This window comes from Mirounga angustirostris, unplaced genomic scaffold (assembly GCF_029215605.1).
Source record: "Mirounga angustirostris isolate CCGP_5_RB_7025 unplaced genomic scaffold, mMirAng1.0.hap1 SCAF_7, whole genome shotgun sequence".
In the NCBI taxonomy this organism is placed as follows: domain Eukaryota; kingdom Metazoa; phylum Chordata; class Mammalia; order Carnivora; family Phocidae; genus Mirounga; species Mirounga angustirostris.
Genome location: NW_026991715.1, coordinates 40,397,328 through 40,404,137, shown reverse-complemented (window position 1 = coordinate 40,404,137; position 6,810 = coordinate 40,397,328).

Here is a 6,810-nt window from a genome sequence, read left to right as displayed (position 1 = left end):
GATGTGCCTACTGCAACTAGAAGTTGTGTAACTATCACTAGTGCCCGGCACAGAGTGGTACTTAACAAATATCTACTGAACAAATGCATGCATGAATTAGCACCAGCTCTCCATTCAGCAAAGGCCATGAAGACAAGAGACTCCAAGAATATTCATTTGAGTGGCAAGAGCAATGTCTCTTACTGCTGCCTTCAACTCCCTGTTTGTAGATTGGGTTGATGGGATTCCTTTAAATCTAAATCATATACAATGGAATATTATGCAGCCATCAAAAAGAATGAAATCGTGCCATTTGCAGTGACATGCATGGAACTAGAGGGTATTATATTAAGCGAAATAAGTCGATCAGAGAAAGACAGATACCATATAATTTCACTCGTATGTGGAATTTATGAAACAAAACAGATGAACAGAGGGGAAGGGAAGGAAAAATAAAATAAAACAAACACAGAGAGGGAGGTAAACCATAAGAGACTCTTAACTCCAGGAAACAAAGTGAGGGTTGCTGGAGTGGAGGGGGGTCAGGGGATGGGGTAACTGGGGGATGGGCATTAAGGAGGGCACTTGATGTAATGAGCACTGGGTGTTATATTCATCAACTGATGAATCACTAAATACTACTAATTAATTAATTACTCCTAATTAATACACTATATGTTAATTAAATTGAATTTAAAAAATTATAAATAAATAAGTAAGTTTATTTATTATAGAATAGAGCTGTCATTTTCCAACATGCCAGGATCAGTGGTTGCCTAAAGACTCAGGTAAACCAAATGGCAACAACATTCTATTTTCAAATTTTCAAAAGCCCTTTTACAGATACTGTTTCATGGGATTTACACGGCAGCCGTGTGAGAGAGTGAGGTGAGGAACCGAAGACACGGAGAATTCCAGAAGCACTTGGTTTGCTGACTGTTCATCAAATGATTATTTGCCAACACTATGTTGCCTTGTGTACAATTAACGTGGTTACGGCCCGAGCCCTGGTCTCTGAGGCAGTCTCGCTATAAAGCCAGGATTCTCCATGTGTGTGTATATGGGCGACAGCTTTGCCCCCACCCCAGGGGATATTTAGCAACACCTGGGGACATTTTTGATTGTCACCATGGAGGTGGGGAGGTGCCCCTGGCATGTCGTGGCTTGAGGCCAGGGATGCTGCTACACATCCCAGAGCGCCCAGGAGAACTCCCCCTCCCAGCGCCCACCCCCCACCTGCAGCCCCACTCCCACCCTCAGCAAAGAATTATCCAGGCCAGAACATCACTAGTGCTGACGATGATAAACCCAGCTGACGAGCAAAACTCGGACTGAAACAGAAAGGAACGTTAAGTGTGTAACTCTCTCCAGATGCAGGAGACCGGTGAACGCATAGCCTCTCTAAAGGCCTGACATTTGAATTAAAAACTGAACTACTCTGCAGGACACACAGAAGTCTAGTGCAGGTGGCTGTATGTGCAGGGTGGTAAACCCAGGGGAGTGCCTTCGCCGAACGAGCAAGTCTTCTCTCCGTACGTCAAGAACAACAGGTCGAGCATTTTCTCCCCTGCTGCCTCTTGAAAGGTTTACTATTATGGCCTCTCAGAATCAAGGGAAAACTTGTGTTAAAGTGTTTTCTACAGAAGACATTAAACCTGATCACTCAGACCTTCTCTTTTATCTCTAAAGGGTGGCCTAAGGGTCTGAAAGCTAAGATCTTGCCACCTGGGCCCATGTGCTGGGTTACCTCAAAATCCTCTAATGTTCTCATCTGTCCAGAAGGAAATGGCACTGCCTGCTCCTGAGGATGAAGGCCAAAACAGATAGCATAGCCACAGAAAGCCGTAAAAAATGCACTCTTACTATCTTAGCATATTGATTCCTTTGCATTTGTTCATCGTTTAACTAAAGCCCAGAGATGCGCAGGAGAGCAGACAAAGCAATTCCTTTTGAAGAAATGGAAGCATATTCTGGAATGACTTTGGAATGGGTTCTTCTTCCAAAGGCTTTGAGACATTGTATAGACTGAATAATTAGGCAGTTCTTCGTCTGGCTTGGATAAGGGAGGTTGAAGTCTCCTATTTCCAAATGAGAGCTGATTAGTGTTTAGCCCAAACAGTGAAGTTGAAACCTGCTTTATAGGTTTAAAATGTGCTTTAATTCCATTAATTTAGAATAAATAGGGCAAATTGGAGTTGTGAATAACTATGTAGTAAAATTTTAAGGAAATGTAATATTATTATTTTCATGTTCATAAAGTAGCATTAAAAACCATCTTTCCTGGCATTATATAGACAAATAAACAGAAGTACTCATTATTCCCCCAAATAATTCTTGAGGTTCCCTACCATCAAACTGTTGCTCTAATTTTTAATTCCTACCAACATGTTTTTCCCACTCACATCTCCACAGATTCAAATTCTCCCTGTCCTTCAAAACCTATCTCAGATGCTGCCACCTCCAGGAAGTCTTTGTGGAATCCAACCCAATGTCCCAATTACATGTGAGGTTTTCCTAGTCTGCACTTTATCTGTTATGCTCTTATGGCCATTCTGTAATTGGTAATATATTCATATTTTTCATTGATTTCTTACCTCCTCACTCACCTTTACACTCTCTGCCTTACATATTCCTCCACCCCCATGGTCCTTGACACTGTGTCTTAGAAAAAGTAACCCTTCAGTGCATCTTGAATCTCTGGAGGCATTGATGGGTAGATGTGTGGATTTGGTTATAATTCCCCCACATAGTGATGCTAGTCATTAGCAAACCCTTTCTTTCAAATAGGGCAGAAGTAAATTTGACCAGCCCGATCAAATACCCACCAATTCCATATCAGTTGACACAGAAGTTGAGTGTCATTCTAGGTGCTCTGTTCTCTACCAGACTACCAGGGAAGAGAATGTCAAGATCATGTAGCCTGGAAAACAGCACAGCATCCAGACAGTGTGGGGGTAGGAGTGAGAAGTCTGCACTGTGAACCTAGTCCCTCCATTTGTTCACACTTGGCAAGTTATTTAACGTCTCTGTGCAAATTTCCTCATGTATAAACAAATAAAATAATAACATTTACTTGATTCTAAGTTTTTCAAGAGGATTAAATGAGGGCGCCTGGGTGGCTCAGTTGGTTAAGCGTCTGCCTTCGGCTCAGGTCATGATCCCAGGGTCCTGGGTTGGAGTCCCGCATCAGGCTCCCTGCTCAGCGGAGAGTCTGCTTCTTCCTCTACCCTCCCCCTGCTCATGATCTCTCTCTATCTCTCTTTCACTGTCTCTCAAATAAATAAATAAATAAATAAATAAATAAATAAATAAATAAATAAATAAATCTTAAAAAAAAAAAAGGGAGAATTAAATGAGATGTCCTAGGCATAATGGTTTGCAGAGGGACTGGACCTAGTAAGAACTCAGATTTGATGGTTGAGGTGATTACAGTTGTTATCATTATGAAAATCAAGTCCTATTCATATGCCTTAGAATGAAAAAATACTGCCTACTTGCTCTGACATCTCTTCATAAATGAGGAGAAGCTCTCTACTTTTTGTAGCTACTGTGAGAATTAGTATATAAAATTTGGTGGAAAATGTGCTTGGCTTTATTATGCTTTTCAGTGTATAGTCTTTTCATTGAGAGCCAAAAATCTTCTGTTGTAACCAGCTAGGTTCTATTTTTCCCTTTGCATCTGCTTTAAGTTGAGCCTGTCCTCCACCTTCAAAATCCTCTTTAGTCTTATCTGTAGCTGCCCACCTCTTCCTTGCTTTAGTCACATGCCTAGAGAGCCAGCTGAGCAGTTGGTCCAGACTCCCCTTCCACTGTGTGAATCAGGTCTCCCTCAGCCTCTCAGGGAAGTCTGGGGGATGCAGCGGTGAGCAACATAGCACAATCTGTGTCCCCGCTGATCTCGGACAAAAGCTTACTACTAGTTTAAAAGAATGAAATTGTTAATTAAATAAGGTAGAGGACAAAACTGCTCTGAAAGAAAACGTACAGGCTGCAGCAGGGTTGGGTAAGAGAATGAACCAAAACCATTTCTTGGCCAAGCAAGTTGTCTTTCAGGCCTCAGCTGAAATGTCACCTCCTCAGGGAAGCCCTCCCTGACCATCTAAGCCAAGCAGTCACTCTCTACCACAACACCCATTTTATTTTCTTCATTCTGCTTTCTAAAAAAATAGAGGTATAATTAACATATAACATTATATTTGTTGCGGGTGTATAGCGTAATGATTCTGTGTTTGTATGTACTGTGAAATGATCACCATAGTAAGTGTAGTTAGGATTCATCACCATACATAGTTATGGTATTTTTTTCTTATGATGAGAACTTTTAAGATCTCCTCTCTTAGCAACTTTAAAATATGCAATACAGTGTTAACTGTAGTCACTGTGCTGAACGTTACATCCCCATTATTTATTATATATCAGTAAGCTTTTACATTTTGACCCCCGTCACCCATGTTGCTCACACCTCATTCACCCCACCTCTGGCAACCACCAGTCTGTTCTCTGTATCTGAATTGGGGAAGGGGGGGTTGCTTGTTTTAGATTTCCTTCTTTTTATGGCTAAATAATATTACATTGTATATATATATATATATATATATATATATATATATATATATATATATATACCACATTTTGTTTATCCATTCATCCATCAATTGACACATACGTTGTTTCCATATCTTGGCTACTGTAAATACTGCTGCACATGAATATGAAGATGCATGTATCTTTTTGAGTTCGTGTTTTGGTTTTCTTTGGATGAATTACTGGATCATTCCTTTTCACAATCTGAAATAACTTTGTTGATATAATGTTTACCTGCTTATTGTCTCTCTCTAGAAGTCTAGTGTTTAATAACTGCTAAAAATATTATATGAATGGATGAAGGAACTAACCAAAAAGAGGTTCCTCTTTCTTCCAAATCAGAATGTACCAAGCTGTGAATTTCACATACTGGCTGGACAGTATTGGGAAAAAGTATGTCAGAATTCTGCCTGTTTCAGTTCAAATCAATTCAGTCCAGCACAAACTTATCGAATTCCTATTATGCACCAGGCAGTGAACCTCACACTCTGGATTCAGCAGAGAAAAGTCAAAATTCTACCCTCCTGCCAGTAAGAGTCTGGCAAAGAAATTAGATACTTAACAGCAATTATCAAAGTAATCGAACAGTACTTCACGCCACACAGAATTCTAAACACTTCAGTGATTTATCTCATGTAATCTTCACAAACCCTATATGTTAGGAGTGATAATTACCCCTGAAGAAAAGGGCAGGTGTCTCGTCTGTCTTGTTTACTATTGATTCTTTAGCACCATGTACAGTACCTGACATAAATAGATGCTCAATAAATGTGTTCAGTAATGAATGAGTGCTTTGAAAGGAAAGGATGGTATTTGAGAGTCTGTAGCAGGATTTGACCCAGTCTGAGGCATTAAGAAGCCTCTCCCTGAAGATGTGACATTTTATTTAAGACTTGAAGAATGAATAGGAATTTGCTTCGCTTTGGCTAGAAAGTGAAAACTAGCCATGCTCATCCTGACCGATCTTAAATTAGCTAATTTTTGTTTTCTTGGGATTTGCTTTCCTTCTGAGCAAAATGAAAAACTGTAATGATGAAACATAACCCAGAGGAGATTGTAAGGACATGTGAAAAGAGAATGCTCAGGGTAACTTTCCCAGAAGAAGCGGGCTTCAGGGCGGGGTGGGCACCAGGCCTGGCACAGCAGGCTGTTAGGATGCCCCAAGGCGAGGGCTCCAGCTGGGGCTTTGCCACACCGAAGCAAATGCTTCTGATCCCCCAAGAAGTTGTCTCAAGAAAAGCGTGAACAGCCCAGTCCATAGTGAGGCACTCAACAATCTCCCAGTTAATTGCTTTTTTTCTGCAACTGGATGTCAGGACCTGGCATGTGGAAATCACCTGGGGCATTTCTTGTCTCTAAGCTCTGTTCTGCCAGACTCCAGGGCCCTTCTCACATGGCACCTAAAATGGGTCACCTTTATCTTTCCCTCCTCCTGGGCTCCTGGTTTCCCTTTCAGAGATCACTCTGCGCTCTTGGGCCCTCCCTGCAGGCACTTCTGCCAATGCCTTTGAGCCTCCCGTCTCCTTGTCTCCTTGGAAAGACCCTTCCTCTCTTGGTAGTCCTGCTCTCATCTGGGATGACATTTGCTGTATCAGAGTCTCATTCCACTCATGGGGTTAATGACTGCTAACTGTTCATTCACTGTAGCTCCCAGTAAGATAATTGCCTTTTAACAGGCGCTTTTTGTAAATAATGCCTAATGCCCAAGACTGGATCTCTAACATGGAATTTTTGAGGCTCTGTAATCCCAAAGAATATTTTTAGACCCCTTCCTTCCATCATAACCCCTATGATGTTGTAATGTAATAGTTTATTCATCCTTTTTTTTTTTTCTGGAAAATGCACTCCTTTAGAGCAGGAGTTAGTAAATCACTCCATCACTCACTAATGCCTAGTATAACAACAGGGTGCCAACAAAATGTTGGACCAAAGCAGTGAGACACATGATTTGGGACAAGAGTATTTGAAAAACTTTTTGTAACCCTTACCTTTCAAGCCAAATCATGAAATAAAATGCCTCACTCCAGAGGTTCTCAAACTCAAGTAAGAATCACTTAGCATATGTAATATGCAGGTTCCTTGCCTGTCCTCAGGGAGTCTGAATCAGGGTACCTGGTGGCTCAGTTGGTTAAAGCGCCTTCGGTTTAGGTCATGATCCCAGGATCCTGGGATCGAGTCCCACATCGGGCTCCCTGCTCAGCAGGGAGTTTGCTTCTCCCTCTGCCCCTCCCCTGTTCATTCTCTCTC